The sequence below is a fragment of the Setaria viridis genome, chromosome 2 (genome assembly GCF_005286985.2).
Source record: "Setaria viridis chromosome 2, Setaria_viridis_v4.0, whole genome shotgun sequence".
Taxonomy (NCBI): Eukaryota; Viridiplantae; Streptophyta; class Magnoliopsida; order Poales; family Poaceae; genus Setaria; species Setaria viridis.
This window is the reverse complement of record NC_048264.2, coordinates 6,934,277-6,952,100: the sequence shown is the minus strand read 5'-3', so window position 1 is coordinate 6,952,100 and position 17,824 is coordinate 6,934,277. Positions and strand designations below refer to the sequence as shown.

At 44.8% G+C, this 17,824-nt stretch overlaps 1 non-coding gene and 2 pseudogenes across 1 annotated transcript; 1 reads left to right on the top strand and 2 right to left on the bottom strand.

Annotated features, from left to right (window-relative positions):
• Positions 1 to 718: 718 nt before the first annotated feature.
• On the bottom strand, positions 719 to 1,673 carry LOC117846083 (transcription factor MYB20-like; annotated as a pseudogene).
• A 6,667-nt stretch (positions 1,674 to 8,340) lies between these two features.
• On the bottom strand, positions 8,341 to 8,480 carry LOC117846727 (small nucleolar RNA Z247). The gene has a single exon (XR_004638457.1). It is a non-coding gene; the product is annotated as a small nucleolar RNA Z247 (small nucleolar RNA).
• Positions 8,481 to 16,955: 8,475 nt separating this feature from the next.
• On the top strand, positions 16,956 to 17,695 carry LOC140221971 (uncharacterized; annotated as a pseudogene).
• The last annotated feature ends 129 nt before the right edge of the window (positions 17,696 to 17,824 follow it).

The window sequence follows — 17,824 nt, the reverse complement described above, 5'->3', positions numbered from 1 at the left end:
GCGACGGACGGCGGGCTGGGCGGCGGGGCTGGGTGGCGACGGACGATGGGCTGGGCGGCGGGTGACGGGGTGGGCGGCGACGGGGGCGGCGGGGTGGGCGGCGACGGGGGCGGCGGGGTAGCTTGGGCGGCGACGGGCGACGGGCGGCAGGCGGTGATGGGCGACGGGCGGCGACGGCAACGGGCGTTGGGACGGGGACAAGTAGAATAGAACGAAACATTTTTTTCCATAACCAATGGCATTTGTGGTTAATTATCCACCAACTCCACGAGGAGGTTTAAAAGAGAGGTTTCTGGAGCAGCAAAAGAGGTGCTCCAAAACTCCACCTCCATTTGCACCACAGCTCCATGGAGTTGGCAACTCCATGAAGTTTTGAAGTTGGGGTGTTTGGCTGAATTTTTTGATGAAGTTGCTGGAGTTCAGGAGTGGAGCCGTGCCAAATAGGGCCTAAATTCTAAAGTTATCTACAAAATTTGTACATGTTCTATCTCAAACTTGCTCTTCAAAAGGAAAGGAAAATCAAGAGAAATTTGGAGAAGTCTAAAGGGTAGCTGGATCTAGCCATGGCCCATGGCACGATGAGGGATAGATCAGGGACGACAATGGCATGGGTGACTCAAGGACAAAGTTGAACCAATGACGTCGCTCTTGGAAGTTGGAACTACAAAACTCCTGGTGATCGAACACCTTTGGCTTTACCAATGGCATGTTCCCGTGGTCACCATGTCTCCTGGTGATCGAAAAGCGCGATCCTCTGGTAAGTGACGAAGGGGTCCTCGAACGTCCACGGCGTCCAGCAACATCGACTCTGCCCACTCCAGCCAATCCAGGCACTCCGTCGACCACACTGCTGGCACAGCTCGACACTGTTGCAGAGCCAGAGCAGGACGACGAGGAGGAGGAAGGCTCCGGCGAATAAGCCGTGTCGATGCCACTGTTACTGGCCGGTGGTGCACCGGCGACGAGGTCGTATGGCAGGACGACGTCGTCAAGGAGGTGCACCATGGGCACCTCACTAATGGAGAACGCCTCGTTCCCGAGTTCAACCCCTGACACGATGGCTGATGCGGCGGCGGCCTTCTCTTCCTCATTTGGCTGTGGAGGAGCGGGCTGGAGGGGCTTGTGGGTGGCGGGGTCGATGCCCATCTTCCTGAGCTTCTTCTTGATGTGTGTGTTCCAGTGGTTCTTGATGTCGTTGTCCGTCCTCCCCGGCAGCTGCGACGCGATCTTGGACCACCGGCCGGTTGCCGAGCTCCGCGTGCAGGTTGATCACCGTCTTCTCCTCCTCCGGCGACAGCAGCCCGCGCTTGAGGTCCGGCCGCAAGTAGTTGGTCCACCGCAGCCGGCAGCTCTTCCCGCACCGCAGCAATCCTGCGAGCTTGGGCACGGCGCCCCAGCAGCACTGGCCGTTGTTGACGAGGAAGCTGACGAGCTTCTGGTCCTCCTCCGCCGTCCATGGCCCCCCACCTTGTCGCAGCACGGCTGCCTCCCCATTGCTAGCTCAGTTATTAGTTGCAAAGAAAGGCAATGAGCTCGTTGATGCAAAGTGGCTATAGCTAGAGAGCCTGAAAACCCGTTGTCTTCACGGTCGGACAAGCCATTTCCACCAGCCCTTATAGAGGACGAGGAAGGACGACGAGGGAGAAGAAGACAAAGGGGCCGGTAGCACTAGCGGCTCGTGGTCGTGGGTGTGGGTCCCTTTCACCTCATTTGCACGGGCTGCTGCGCGACGAAGCCTTCGCGCTTTTATTTGAACCGAGTTTGTTTATGTTTTGCTTGTTGGACGGGAAGATTAACTAGTCCATGATCGATGGTGATGTCGATTTTAGCCTCCCGACTTGCTCAATCAATACGCTGATAAATTCGGCATGTATATAGTATATGATAATATGATAGGATTTGCATGGTAAGGAGCACATGATACCATAATAAAGCTTCCATGCAACCTCAAGAAAAAAGAACATACAAGGTTGTGGTTACTAGCTAGTAGCTACTAGTTCGATTAAGAATGTCATCCTATGATTTAATTTGTAAGTTACATTAGTTAGTATCTAATAGAAGAAATTGTGAATTCTAATAGAATAATGTTGTTTCCGTATGAAGCTAAGTGAAAACGCAACAAATTTGAAGAACGGACACATTACCAGATTCAAGATGACAGTAGAGCTCAATAACGAAATTGTACAGCACATGGCCATAATCATCGTATCATACCACGTAACCTCTTCCTTCTCTAGATTTAGCTTCTTCAGTTGAGAACGCGGTTGGTGCAAGACAATGACGTTTCTGGACTCATCATGGAGAAAGAACATAGATAGTTCACTTTGTACAGCTGTAGTTCAACATCTTGACTAAATTAATCAGCCAGCGCTGGTAATTAATGGACAGTTAAAAAAAGTTGTCTCTAGTCAATTGGACAGGCAGGAAGAGAACTGATGGGCCAAGTCTGATTAGTGGTAGAGAAGGAAATAACAAAATGGGCTGAATTATTGTTGCCCAAGAGGCCAAGAGAACATGAAAGCCGATGTCTGTGACTAGCTACATACAGAATCGTTACATCTGTAAATCTTCAAAATCAATACTACTAGTATAGTAGGAGTCATTTGCAAACATTGCTGATTATTCAGTTCATCCACCCATCCTTGTAAGATGTAACTATCCGCTACGGCGTGCTCTAAGCCCTAAGGGGAACAATCGCATGCCACAGGCATTGCAACAAACACCCTACCTACAATGTCTACGTGGGCAGAGCAGGCAGGCCCACGAGCGGCCGAGCGGGCATACCTCTGTGGATGGTCGCGCCAGACGGCGAGGTGCCGAGGTACAACCCGTACGCCGGGCCACCGCGACAAAGCGTGTCCCGGGTGGCCGGCGACCGGCTACTAGAGAGACGCCGCAAGAGACGGTTTGACCCCTCACCGACCGATAGGGCCTTTTCCGGATGCGGCGGAGTTGCGTCGTTCGCTACTTCGCTGGCTCGCTGCGATGACTGACAGAGCAGAGGCAGCCATTGGTGAGTTCACCCCCCCCCCCCCCCCCCCCCCCCCCCCCCCCTCTCTCATGCAAGGCGCATCTAGTTCAACAAGGTTGAAGAATTAATACTAACTTGGTTACGTTACAATGATCAACTGGATGTGAGCTACTGCAGCCTCAAGCAAATCTGGGGACCGCTCATAGAAACCTGCAAGGCACACGATCATCATTAGTACAGTTGATTCCCAAAGAGAATTTAGCAACTACAATTCAGTAAAAAAAATGAATGTGATATTGGCTTATGTAAACACCACCTTCTTCTTGGCTTGCCGCTTGGCCTATGTTCTGGGCACAGTTTACCGCCATTCTGAGAGCCCTAGCTTCAAATGCCTCTTGTATGGCAACAGGGTTAAGCCAATCTTCGGCTGTTGAGAGTCATCAAACATGAATTATTACCATCATCAATGCATCCTTGAGAGGCCTGGAACAAATATCAAATATACTTAAGAATGAGATAATATGACAAGCCAGCCTAGCTAAATGAGTACCTGTGTTGACAGCACATTTGCATTGCATCAGATATTGTACTTTGCCCATGTAAGCCATTGTACCAACAGGTGGTTTTCCAGAGGCCAATTGAGATACAGTCTTCATTAGAATCCTTGCAACCTGCAGGTACCAACAAAGGCTGCCTATTAATATACAATTGACCCAGGAAAAGCAAAAACAGCTTCTATGGAATACAATGTCATATCACACATAGTCAACCAATAACAGTAGCCAAAAGTATGATTGTTGATTAGTATCATCAGAACCATACAAACCTGCAAAAGTAGAACAACATTGTCTCCTTCATAAGTGCAAGCAGGAACATAGACGGCAAACAGTTCAGGAAGCCCACTGCTGTTCAAGTAACCATGTCGACCACAGAGCTTTCTGCATTCTTCAATTGCATCCTGCATAACAGACAGGAATTACCATAACAATGAATTGTCAAAAGTCCTTTGTTATACGCACTGACTAGACCATCAGAACATGCATATGGTTCGAACATCAGACCAGAATTTACTCTGTTGAGAAATAGAGTGGAGCTTCAGGAATACAGTTAAATCAACAGAAAATTCTTCGTGGAATGGAAATTGACAGTATGGGTGTGTTTGGTTCGTGGGATGTGGTGGGATAAAATCATCTCATCCTATTTCTTCAAGTGTTTGGTTATTAGATAAAGTGGGATGAAGTAGCTCTCACATGAAAATATTTCCATGATGCTGGATGAGCTCATCCCATAAAATTGATGGAATATAGACATCCCACTTAGGACGTGAGGATGACAGTAGGCCTAAGGTTCTAAACTGGGATGGAACCATCCCATCCCTAAAAACTGAGCCATCCCATCCTTAAAATATAGATGGAAACATTGTAAGCAACCAGGATAATTACGGAAGCGTTCTCACCTCCGTAGAGGCTGCGTACCTTTGTTTATATAGGCAGGGAAGCACCCCCTGTGTGGTTTACAAGATTGCAATCTCACTTGGTTGTTGAGGACGATTCATCCAGGGAGTTTGTTACAACAACTCTATCCGCTATCTACAAGGAGTCCTGGATGAATTTGGCCACAATCCAAACAGGTTACAACTGATACATGTTTATCTACAGCTCCCCTCAATCATAACTTTCCTAAGTTAAGATTGTATCTAAATTGTTCTAGCTTCTTGTGAGAGCCTTGGTAAATTCATCGGCAACTTGGTCATGGGTAGAAATAATCCGGACCTCTAACAATCTCTGAGCAACATGTTCCCTGACGAAGTGAAAATTAACCTCGATATGCTTTGTACGAGCATGAAAGATAGGATTTGCTATCAAATAAGTAACCCCAATGTTATCACACCATAGTCTAGCTGCTGGAGGAGCGGAGACACCTAGTTCTTTGAGCAAAGTTTGAATCCACATCACTTCTGCTATTGCATTTGCTAATGCCTTGTATTCAGCCTCTGTACTAGATCTAGACACTGTGGCTTGTTTTCTTGCACTCCATGATACTAGATTATTTCCGAGATACACAACAAGACCCCCAGTTGATCTCATGTCATCAACATCACCTGCCTAGTCTGCATCAGAGAATGCGCTTACAAGCATAGAGGGAGATTTTCTTATTTTTATTCCAACATCTATTGTAAATTTCAGATATCTCAGTATCCTTTTCACTGCAGACCAATGAGTTATTGTGGGAGAATGCAAAAACTGACAGACCTTGTTTACTGCAAAGGCCAAGTCCGAACGAGTCAAGGTCACATATTGTAACGCACCAACAATACTCCTGTAACGTGTTGCATCTTCATGACCGAGTGGTTCTCCTTCTTCTAGTGTCAGCTTCTCAGAAGTGGACAGCGGTGTATTGACAGGTTTACAATGTGACATTCCGACACGCTTGAGGATATCAGATGCATATTTGCTTTGTGACATATGAATACCATTGCATATCTGTTTCACTTCTATTCCAATGAAGTAATGAAGAGTTCCCAAGTCCTTTAGAGCAAAATCAGACTTGAGGTCCTTCAAAAGTGTTGTTACTGCATTCTGAGAAGAGCTAGCTACAATTATATCATCAACAAAATTAGCAAAAAGATGGTAATATCTCCCTTGTTAAAGAAGAACAATGAAGTGTCGGCCTTAGAGGGATTAAAACCCAGTTGCTGTAATTTCTCACTTAACCTAGAATACCATACTCTAGGGGCTTGTTTTAGACCATATATCGCTTTATCCAACTTGCAAACATAATGAGGCACATTCTTGTCTTCATACCATGGCGGCTGTCTCATATACACATCCTCCTCAAGAACACCATGCAAAAATGCATTCTTTACATCTAGCTGCCTGAGACACCATCCTCTGGATACTGCTATAGACAGAACAACTCTGATAGTGGCTGCCTTAACAACAGGACTGAAAGTATCTTCATAATCTATTCCATACCCTTCTTTGAAGCCTTTTGCTACCAAGCGAGCTTTATATATGTCTATATTGCCATCAGATTTTCTTTTGATCTTATATACCCACTTACAATCTATGAGATTTCTGCCCTTTACTGGTGGAACCAAGTGCCAAGTTTTATTAGTTTGCAAAGCATTATATTCCTCATCCATAGCTAGCTTCCAATTACTATTAGTAAGAGCTTCAGATAAATCTTGGGGTTCACCGTTAGCAGCTAGACAACCATATCCATACCTCACAGTGCCATCTCTGTATTGTTTAACCTTCCTCGTTCTAGCTTGAAGTCATGTACGCGGGTGACTTTGCTCTGTCACAGGCGGCTGCAAAACTGTGTATCCAGGAACTCCATCAGCATGCATTGATTCATCAGTAGAGAGCTGAGCCACAGAGGATCCAATCCCTGAAGCCCCGCCAGGAGCAGAATCTTCATCGGTGCCTGAGCAGCGAACCACGGGCAAGTGTGTGGCGCCAGTCGGTCCGGCCCCATCGATCTCCTGCACAGGGACGCCGACAGGCTCTGTCATGGCGGTGTGGGAGAGGCCTGGCTCGAAATCCAAGCCAAGTCCGTCAAGCGCACGCGTAGGGGAACTGGACTCCGACGCAGATCCACCTGAAGTAGCGCTTGGAGCAGTAGGCAAATCATCCTTGTGTCGCGTGCCGCTCCCTCCGGTCTGTATCTCCTGCATAAGATCACCATTTTCTTCTGCAACAGATGCATTAGATGTAGAATTTTGAAACTAGTCAATGTGTGATCAGCTAGATTATTATCCCCCTATGATCCATGTGCGGTGTGGAAGGAAAAAGGTTAGGAAGGAGATTAATTTTTGCTCGTAGGCGTGCTCCAGCATTAGCATGAAGTTCTTGAAAGGGGAAAACAGATTCATCAAATATGACATCTCGTGAGATATAAACACGCCCAGTGGCCACATCCAAACACTTGTAGCCTTTATGAGACGGGTTGTATCCTAGAAAAAGACAGCGCTTCAAACAGAAGGCGACTTTATGAGAATTATATGGCCTAAGGTTAGGCCAACATGCACACCCAAAAACCTTGAGAAAGGTGTAATCTGGTTACTTATGAAAAAGGTATTCAAAAGGGGTAGAAAAATTCAGAATTTTGGAGGGAGTGCGGTTGATAAGATAGGCTGCAGTGGCAAAAGTTTCATCCCAAAATTTAAGGAGCATGGATGCGTGAGCAAGTAAAGACAGCCCTACTTCAACAATATGCCGATGTTTGCGCTCTGCTGCTCCATTCTGTTGATGGGAATGTGGACAGGATACAAGATGAGTAACCCCAATTTTTGTAAATAACGAGCTACTATTGAAGAGATGTTCAGCCATGTTTTGGAAATCATGGAATTTTTGGAAGACCACAGATTTAAACCGAAGCAAGTAGATACAAGTAAATTTACTATAATCATCAATGAAGCTGACGTAGTATTTATTTCTTCCTACTGAATCAGAGGCAAGACCCCATACATTTGAAAAAATAAGCTCTAGTGGCTTAGATGAAGCACTAGTGGACACTGAATAAGGAAGTTGATGACTCTTAGCCTGTTGACATGCATCACAGACAGAGTGTTTATTGGAATCTACTTAACAAGAAAGATTATTGCTGCTAATGACTTTCTGAACAATCTGAAACAATGGATGGCCTAGGCGACTGTGCCACCTTTCCGGAGGGTTTGAAGGCGCCAAAAGCTTCTCTCCTTGAGGTGGCCGGCGGGATGGGGTAGAGACCGTTTCTACATCTGCCTTTCAGTAGGATCTTCTTCGTTGCCTGATCCTTAACAACAAAGTAATTTGGGTGAAATTCAAGGAAAGCGTGATTATCTGATGCATGATGGTGAACAAATATTAAGTTTTTGTCAGCATCAGGCACATGAAGAACACGATTAAGATGCAGGTGACGACTAGGGTTTTAATAATAGCATGACCAATGTGACTAATATTCATACCTACACCACTTGCAGTGTGGATTTGATCCTTTCCCTTGTACTTGTCTCTCACAGTGAGCTTCTAAAACTCTCCTGTGATGTGATCTGTTGCTCCAGTGTCAGTGTACCAATTTGTGTCCACGCCATAACTATGTGTTTCTATAGACACTCTCTTCTAGCTTGGCACATAATCCTCATCGAATCTGTACCAGCATTCAATAGCGATGTGCCCATATCTGTCACAGACTTAACACTGAATTTTGTCGGTGCTGGTGGCCTCCAGTGCCACGTCCTCCTGACGCGCCTGATGAGGAGCTGCGACCGTGGCCTCCAGAACGACCACAGCCTCCTCCGCGTCCACGGTAGTTGCCACCACCGCGGCCTCACCTAGCAGAGTTGGCAGATCCTTGTGATCCACCGTGCAGCAGATCCCTCCTATACTCAAAGCTGAGAAGCTAAGAGAATAGTTCCCCCACAGTGATTGGCTTGACCCGTGCAACAATGGCTGACAACCAGGGGATTGAACTCGATGTCAAGACCGGTCAAGATGTAGGAGATCAATTCTTCATCTCCAATGGGATTTCCGGTAGCAACCATGTCATCTACAAGTGATCTCATCTTGCCAACATATTCAGAAATTGACATGTTACCTTTTTGAGTCGTGGCAAGGGCGATTCTGGTGTTTACCACCCGTGCCCGTGAGGCAGACTCATACATCTGCTCCAATGCAGTGTATACTGCACGGGGGGCGCTAACGTGGTGACCTGTGCCATGACTTCCTGTGACAAAGATGTCATTAGGAATCCCAGCACTTGCTGCTCAGAGCACACCAGGCAATGTACTCCGGGTTAGGCACCTTCGTCGGCTTCTCTCCAATCTTGTTGTCGATCTCAGCAAGGAGGCGACGTTGGTGCCATCCACATAGCCCTGCAGCTGCGCTCCTCGTAGCATGGGCAGGACTTGGGCTTTCCATAGGGGGAAATTCGTCTTGGAGAGCTTCTCAGTGATGGTTTGGCGTAGCAGCGGCAGCAAACGACGAGCTCGCCATTGCGCAAGGAGATTTTGGTGGACGATGGCTAGATGTATTTGTGGGAGGTGGCTCTAATACCATGTAAGCAACCAGGATAATTAGGGAAGCGTTCTCACCTCCGTAGAGGCCGCGTACCTTTGTTTATATAGGCAGGGAAGCACCCCCTGCATGGTTTACAAGATTGCAATCTCAGTTGGTTGTTGAGGCCGATTCATCCAGGGAGTTTGTTACAACAACTCTACAACAACTCTATCCGCTATCTACAAGGAGTCCTGGATGAATTCGGCCACAATCCAAACCAGTTACAACTAATACATGTTTATCTAACAATCATCCCATCCCTGAAAACTGAGCCATCCCATCCTTAAAATCTAGGATGGAACCATCCCATCTCTGAAAACTGAGCCATCCCATCCTTCAAATCTAGGATGAAACCATCCCATCCCACCTTACTCTCCAACCAAACACACCCTGGATGCCTGGTCTATTGGAGACTTGATGAGGATGGGGGCCATTGCTTTTTAAAGTGCAAGTCCGTGAAGAGGTGCTGGAGGGCTTGGAATTTGGAGGTGAACAGATTGCAGCTGCAAGGCCTTAACTTGGCCAAGTAGGTGGTCAGACACATCTTATCATTGGAGGATGAACACAAGTTACTGACCATTGGCCTTCTTTGGTCCTAGTGGGATGCTCAGAATAAGGTGAATGTGGGAAAGCAGCTAAAATCAACTGATAATATTATTTATAAAGGTCAATCCTTAATGATTGGCAATCCCAGTGCTAGCAAAGGTATATCACCAAATACTAGGAGAGATAACTATCAATGGTGTTCGCCACCACATGATACATGGAAGATAAATGTGGATGGTCAGTTCCTAGAGAATGAGAGGTCTAGAGCATGAGGTTTTGTAATCAGAGACCATAGTGGTGGAACTGTTATAGCTGGTGCTAGAATGCTGGAGGTGGTGAATCATGTGTCCATTCCGCTGCAGCCTCCTTCCGAGGTCTGTCTCTCTCCTGAGGCATCACTGTGTATAGTGGAAAGAGGTAGAAGAAGGTATAGGAAGACCATCGATACTTTTTTTTGAACCGGGAAGCTTTATTAATTTCAAGTTTTTTACATCAAGATGATACAAAAGAGCTTGAAATCCTCCCGGTCTCTGCATACCAGATGCACACAACCTTATAAAATAGTAGAAAGATACCGACACACTAATTACTCTCAATTCGAAGATTAGACTGCCACCCATGCACCTGGGTAAAAAAGTCCTTGGCCACCCATGCCAAGCATTGAGAAGCCGCTACAACAAAGGCCTGAGTAGTGGGCCTCTAGAGAATAGCCCACGTATGGAGCCCATGTGTAATTGAGAAGATAACCTGCGAAGGAAAAATATATCTTTTCTTTTTAAAAACCACATCATTTCTACATAGCCAAAGACTCCAACAGGTAGCAGAAGCTCCTAGTAACACTAGTAATTTAGATCTTTAATAAGACCTACCAATTAGGTACCAAACATATTTGCCACACTACGAGGTTGAGAAAGGCTAAAAGGAGCATAAATAATAGTCCAGACTACACGAGCAAACTGGCATTTGAAAAACAAGTGTCTAATCGACTCATCATTATGATAGAAGCAACACTGTTTACTGTCCTGTCAATTACACTTAGCTAAACTATCATTTCTTAAGATCTATGAAGGTACCACAGAAAAATCTTCTTGATTTTTAATGGTACTTTTAATTTCCAAAGCCTTTTATTAATGTTTGGGGCCTCATTATGAATCGAATCAAGGTAATGAGAATTAACCGAGAACTCCCCATTTGGGTGTAAGCTCTAGCGAACTCATTTACATCTTGGATTAAAACAATATTAGCAACATGTGAAAAGAGATTAGTCCATATTACTAATTTGTTCCCAATGAGATCCCTACGCCATGATAGATTCGGTGGTGAAGTGCCCAGAACCTCTATCATTTTTATGGGTTGTATTGTAAAGGTCAGAATATTATTCACACAGAGTCCTATTTCCTAACCACCTGTCTTTCTAAAATCTAATCCATGATCCATCCTTAATAGTGAAAGAAGCAAAGCGAAGGAAATCCCATTTAGTTTTCATAAGACTTCCCAGAAATGCAAGTCCCCAATTTTCCATTGAGCCTACACTAGTGGTTTCAAACCTAGATATTTGTTGCATAAAATCTATTGCCATGAACCATCTGACTTTAACAAATGGTAGAGCCATTTACTAAGCAATGTTGTGTTCTTGATATCTAGATTATGGATCCCTAGCCCCCTGATCTTTAGGTTGGCACAGAATATCCTATTTTGCTAAATGGTACTTTCGCTTCTGATCATCACTTTGCCAAAAAAACCTTGATAGAAAGTAATCCAATTTTTTGAGGAAACCCTTTGGAATAACAAAGAAAGATATCATATACAAGGGTAGACTACTAAGCACTGAGTTAATCAATGTTAACCATCCCTGTTGAAAGGTGTTTGCCCGCTACTAAGGCCCTGTTTGTTTTAGTGTCTAACCACTTTTGGACAGTTAACTTTTGGGATGTCCAAAAGCCATATGCCCTCAAAAGCTAGAAGCAGAAAAGCACAAGGCAAGATGCTTCTGGCTTTTAGTTTTTGGGGGCATCTAGTCTTTGTACATCTCAAAAGCTAGTCATCCAAAAGTGCTCAGAAGCTGAAATAAATAGGGACTAAGTCATTTTTCAAATCACTCCTTCACTCTATTCTAGACAGCATTTGACAGTTTTCCATCGATACTTGGGCAAGGTTTGATGGCGCTGAAGTAGCATGGCCTGCCGGGTGCACCATCCACCACTAGGCCGCACCTGCCCTCGACATCGGCAAAGAACGAAGCTTTGTAGGCGCACCAGCCATATGGCCCGTCCACGAACGTCAAGCTCTGGCCAGCACCGTCATCCATGGCTATGACTAAGTAACCACGCGGTGGTCGCCTTGCTAGGCGTCCTGCATCAGGCCTTGGAGAACTTCACGGACATAGACGTCCATTTTTCACTTTCCACTTCTGTATTTGAAATTAAAACATCTAGTACCAAACCAAAACATACCATTTCCATTTGCTACCCTAAATTCACAACTCCCAGTCATGAGTTCGCAATAGTACAACACAGCAATACCTAGCTAGTGAAAGATTTTACTGATGGGCTGACATTCATGGTCCTCTTTCCTATCTAGACATGCAAACCTGACCTAAATTGGAGGTCATGATGGAAGCAGAGAAATATGAGCCCTCTTTAGGTGATTAATCCATGGCTTCTAGTGCAAATCCCTTGAACCATGCAAAGATACTGATTTTTTTCACCCAAAATTTTAAGAAAAGAGGAGCCAGATGGTGTTCAACATGTACCTATATAAGAAGTCGGTGGCTCTAGAAGAAGTCAGCCTTGGTGGTGCACGCTCTTGGATCCAGAAGGAGAAGGAGCATCTCTGGTGGGTGCAATCGTCTTCACCGGCTTGTCGTAGGCAAGCAGCTAAGAGAGCAAGGCTTGTTGCTTATCAACTGTAGGCTAGCAACTCACAATGAGGCGATGGCCGATGACGAGTTGGTGACGGGGGCAGGGGCCACGACGCCCTCGACCGTAGGCACGGCCACACAGCTCGATAGGAGCGGGGGCCACACCACAAAGTGAGCACCAAGGCCAGGGTCGAGACTTAATTAGGAGGCACTTCTCTAGGCAACGACATGGCTGGAATAGATGACGGCGTGGCTAGAGGGAGCGACAGCACGGTGGCTAGATAGGAGGGGAAGGGGAGGCCAAGTGTGAGAAGGAGTCCAGGAGGGTGCAATCATGTAGGGTAAGTGGGTAACCCTATTGTTTTGGGTTGGGCTGCTCGGGGAGTCGGGGGAGGTGGGGAGTGCTGGCCTGCTGGGCTTGTTTCAATGGGATGCCAAAATGGGATATCCCGAATAGGTAAAAATAGGATATTCTGATAAAAATAGAAAAAGTGAAAACGATCAGGATGACAGTCAAACCGTGCTCGTCCTGATTTTGTATTTGCCATCCCATTTTTCATACCGAATCCGGATTTGACCAAAAATATGAAAACGAGCATGTAAAATGTAGAAAACAGGACGGACGGAATGAGATTTATCCCGACTATTTTCAACCCTAGTTTGATGCATTATTATGATAGGAAGCAGCTTGTTTTTGGCCATTTCGGTTGCAGAACATGCAAACTGCTGATAGCATTTTGTGCAAATATTGACTTATTTTGAACAGTAACACACTAACACTGGTTAATTGTGCCTATCATCTTCATCTCTGTTTGGTGATAATACGAATTGAAGTTGCTGGTTTACTCTGTACCTTGCTCTTTGATACATCAAATATTACAGGCAATGTTTTCTGAACTTGTGTTTCGTTGCAGTGCTGTAATTCTTGTTCGAAAAGCCCCGTAGAGGTGCCTGTGAGAATTTCTCTTATGTTGCCTTTTGTATGCTACTGCAAAAAAATCTCTCCTACAAATGAATGGGAGCTCCTGCCAGGGTTGAAAAAAATATTTTCTTAACATAGCTTAAAGTCATGAACTGAAACCATAGTTACATCATTTGTTTGGCGTGAAGCTCTGCACAGAACATCATCAACTCACCATTTTTCCAGCAAATGAATGGAACTTCATTGACTCACTCACCGTTTCAGGTAGGCAGTACACCTTCGGAGAGGAAGAAGTAGACTGTTAGTATGGCAACCCTAACCTACTTACCTTTGCAACTACAACCCTGTGATATAACATCAATTGCTAAAGACTCAATATAATCTTGAAACCACTTTAAATATAAATCTATTGACGCAAATTTTATGCATTAAATGTACATGTAATTTAACCAATTATTGGTTAAAGTTTGTAAAATTTGACTTTTCTCTAGTCAAAATACGTCTTACATTCCTGGATGGAGGGAGTATCATTTACTTGCTGGGTTAAACACATTGTTTAGTCAAATATTAGAAACTTTTCTGGCTTTAGAGCAGGTTAGAAAATGTTGCAAATTTGTTGTGCATGCTTGTACTTGATTGCCTGATTGGAGCAGCCTAATCAAGCAAAGAATAGCTTATCGAAGGTAATCTTTAGTTTGGTTCAGACGCGTGAGCAGGGAAATCTGAACATAAATAGCTCTGAAAGTGGGAAACGTCCAACAGTTGAAAATCGATTTCTCATACCCAGAAATTTTGCTCCATTTTTTTTAGTGCATGTATGGTCATATTTTTCCCCAGAAACTCGATCTGCAGGGCTGTTTACAGACACAAATACAAATTATACCAAAAACTATTGGCGTCCTGTAGCGAAACCATCAACAGAACAGACACATTACATTAAGGAATGAAAACCGTCACTTGTGCTTGCGCGGTTGTCATTGCTCTCAGGGTGGTTCTTCTTCCCTGTCCATGGCCCATGATGACGTGGTAGGGATGGCCTGCGACCACCGGTAGAGAACTCGGTATTAGTCCCGGTTGGTAGGCTGCAAATCTCCCGAAAATCCATCCGGGATAAACCAATCGAGACAAAAGGGGGTCTTTTGTCCCAGGTCCTTTTACGCCAGACGCTGCAAAAAAAAAAGAAATCCTGGGAGCCGCCCCACACGCGCACGTCGCAAGTCACACGATTTTTCACGCGAAATATGCATGTGCGCGCTGCGTGGGATTCGAACCCACGACCTTCAGCTTTACGCGTAGCTTCCTTGCCATCCCACCTACACAATACATCTGATTATATAAGGGATGCAATCCTTTTGTATTAACTCGCGGGACCCTTTTATCCCGGTTGGAAACACCAACCGGGATAAAAGACCCCCTTTTATCCCGGTTGGTATTACAAACCAGGATAAAAGGGTTCGAGAGATTTAGTCCTCCTTCAGCCACCCCGTTGGGTCCCTTTTATCCCGGTTTGAAACACCAACCGGGATAAAAGATCCCCTTAAGGCCTCGACCGGGATAAAAGACCCCCCTTTTATCCCGGTTGGTGTTTCAAACCGGGATAAAAGATCTCTTGGGGTCTTTTTTTTCCACTAGCCTTTGCAACCGGGATAAAAGGTCCCGGTTGGTGAGCTCCCGCCAGTGACCGAGCTTTAGTCCCGGTTGGTGAAACTTTTGTCCCGGGCTAACTTTAAACCGGGACAAAATAGTGCGCATGGAAGGTGAGTTCTCTACTAGTGGACTGTTGTGTTGTCATTTGTTAATCCATATCTGGCTGGAAGAAGAATATCCCATGCATGGAAATTGTTTTCTTTCTTTTTCCTTTTAGGCTGATGCATGGAACAATCTTAGAGCATGTCTGTATTGCAGCTTAACTTGTTGTGTGCCTAACCTTAGGCAGCTACCATTTCCTTAGCCAGAATCTACTTGCTGCCAAGTTTGTAATGTAACATGCCTAAAATTTGTCATAGACTAGATCAGTTGAATGGCCAATTTTCTAGAAACTAAAACATTAGGCTTGTACAGTAGAGTACTAGAGTGTGCACGATAGGTCTTGTTCAGGAAAGCGACCACAGCTTCTGGCTGTCCAAATCGGCCTGTTCAGTGATGACCACCCTGACAAGTGCCCAACCTCAGAATCTGATGCTGGCTCACGTTGTTCTCCTATTGGGCGCAGCAAAGGCGATGGCGACCTCCTACGGCAGCCATGATTGGGCACATCCACAGGCCCTAGGAGGCGTCACTGCTAAACAACAATTGCAAGAAAATGATGTGTCATGAGCGCTATGCTTATCATGTGCATTGAGATGTAAACGATGACCTGATAGATGATGTGCCGAGTCGAAATCGAAATAAGTCGTGCCGGGTTTAACGATGTGATGGTTAGATCTTGGGATAATTGGGTTGGTTCGTACATATTTTTCGTTGTCAAGAAAGAATGGTGAGCAGGAGCACTGTTGTGTCATCTTAAATTTTCTGGTTGATGATTGTATTGATTGTATCGGATTTGTCAAACCTTGGTGTTCCAAGTGTCAAATGTACTTTGCGAAAAGGTACTATGCTCTCATGTTTTTCAATGGCTGCAACCACCATCGGGGCCATTCAAGTGGATTTGGAAAAGCAAATGCACGACGCAGCGCGAAGTCTTCGCTTGGCTCCTTCCCATGGATAGACTTGACACCAAAAAAGGCAGAAACATATCCAGAACAAAGAACTTGCTCCAAGGGACAAACAGGTGTCTGCCCGTAGAATGTGATAAAATGGTAACTCCATGTACATGTTCTGTGGGATTACTGAATTGGTTTCCACCCAGATGTTGGATAGGGCAAAAAAAGAAAAAACTTAGGGTGGTTTCACTGTCAGGGTGACATGTTGCAATTCCTTACTGACATGCACTTATTTACGCGGAAAATCAAAAAATGTGAAGTTAGAGGTGTTGAAAAAGATGAAAAGTAGTGTGATAGGCTCGGATGGTATCCCAATTAAGACCAAGTTGTTCAACCATATTTTTTGATCGAATAAGATGCTGGAAGAGTGGAGGAGAAGTATACTGGTACCGATATATAAGAATAAGGCTAATTACAGAGGAATTAAATTGGTGAGTCACACTATGAAGCTATGGCAGAGAGTTATCGACCATAGTTTGAGAAGGATAACACGGGTCTCTATGAACCAATTTGGTTCCATGCGTGAGAGGTTAACCATGGAAGCTATTTTCTTAATAAGACAAGTTATGGAGTGGTACAGGGAGAAGAAGAAGGACCTACACATGGGTTTCATTGAGTAGGAGAAGCTGTATGACAAAATACCAAGGAATGTTATGTGGTGGGCTTTGGACAAACATAAAGTCCCAACGAAATACATTGGACTTATTAAGGATATGTACAACAATGTTGTAACTAGAGTCCGAACAAGTGATGGCGATACAGATGACTTTTCGATTAGAATAGTACTGCATCAAGGGTCTGCTTTGAGCCCTTATCTATTTGCCTTGGTGATGGATGAGGTAACAAAGGACATTCAAGGGGATATCCCTTGGTGTATGCTCTTCACAGATGATGTAGTGCTAGTTGATGAAAGTCGAGCAGGAGTAAATAGGAAACTGGAGTTGTGGCGGGAGACCCTAGAGTCAAAAGATTTTAGACTCAGCAGAACTAAAATTGAATATATGAGATGTGATTTTGGCACTACTACACATGAAGAGGGAGATGTCAGTTTAGAAAGCAAAGTAGTGCCTAGGAAGGATACATTTCGATATGTAGGATCAATGCTACAATGACATGGGGATATTGATGATGATGTTAGTCATAGATCAAAGCGGGGTGGATGAAGTAGCGCCAAGCATCAGAAATTTTATATGATAAGAGGGTACCATTGAAGCTAAAAGGCAATTTTATAGGATGGTGATTAGACCTGCAATGATGTATGGTGTAGAACGTTGGCCTACAAAAAGACGACATGTCCAGCAGATAAATGTTGTGGAAATACGTATGTTGCATTGGATTTGTGGTCATACGAGAAAGGATCGAGTCCGGAATGAGAATATATGTGATAGGTTAGGGGTAGCACCAATTGAAGAAAAGCTTATCCAACACCGACTGAGATGGTTTGGACATGTCCAGCGAAAGCCTCCGGAGGCATTGGTACGTAGTGGAACCCTAAGGCGTGACAGTAATGTGAAGAGAGGCAGAGGACGACTAAATTTGACATAGAAAGAGGCAATAAAAAGAGATTTAAAGGGATGGAATATACCTAAAGATTTAGCCCTGGATAGAAGTGCTTTGAAAACATTTATTCATGTACCTAAACTCTGATTCGTGGTTCTTGTTGGGTTTCAACTCTAGCCTATCCCGATTTACTAGGAACTGCTAAGTTGTTGTTGTTGTGGCGGTGACGGTAAAGATTGTGGTGGACGGTGACCATAGGTTTCAAAAGAGGAAGTTCTTGTT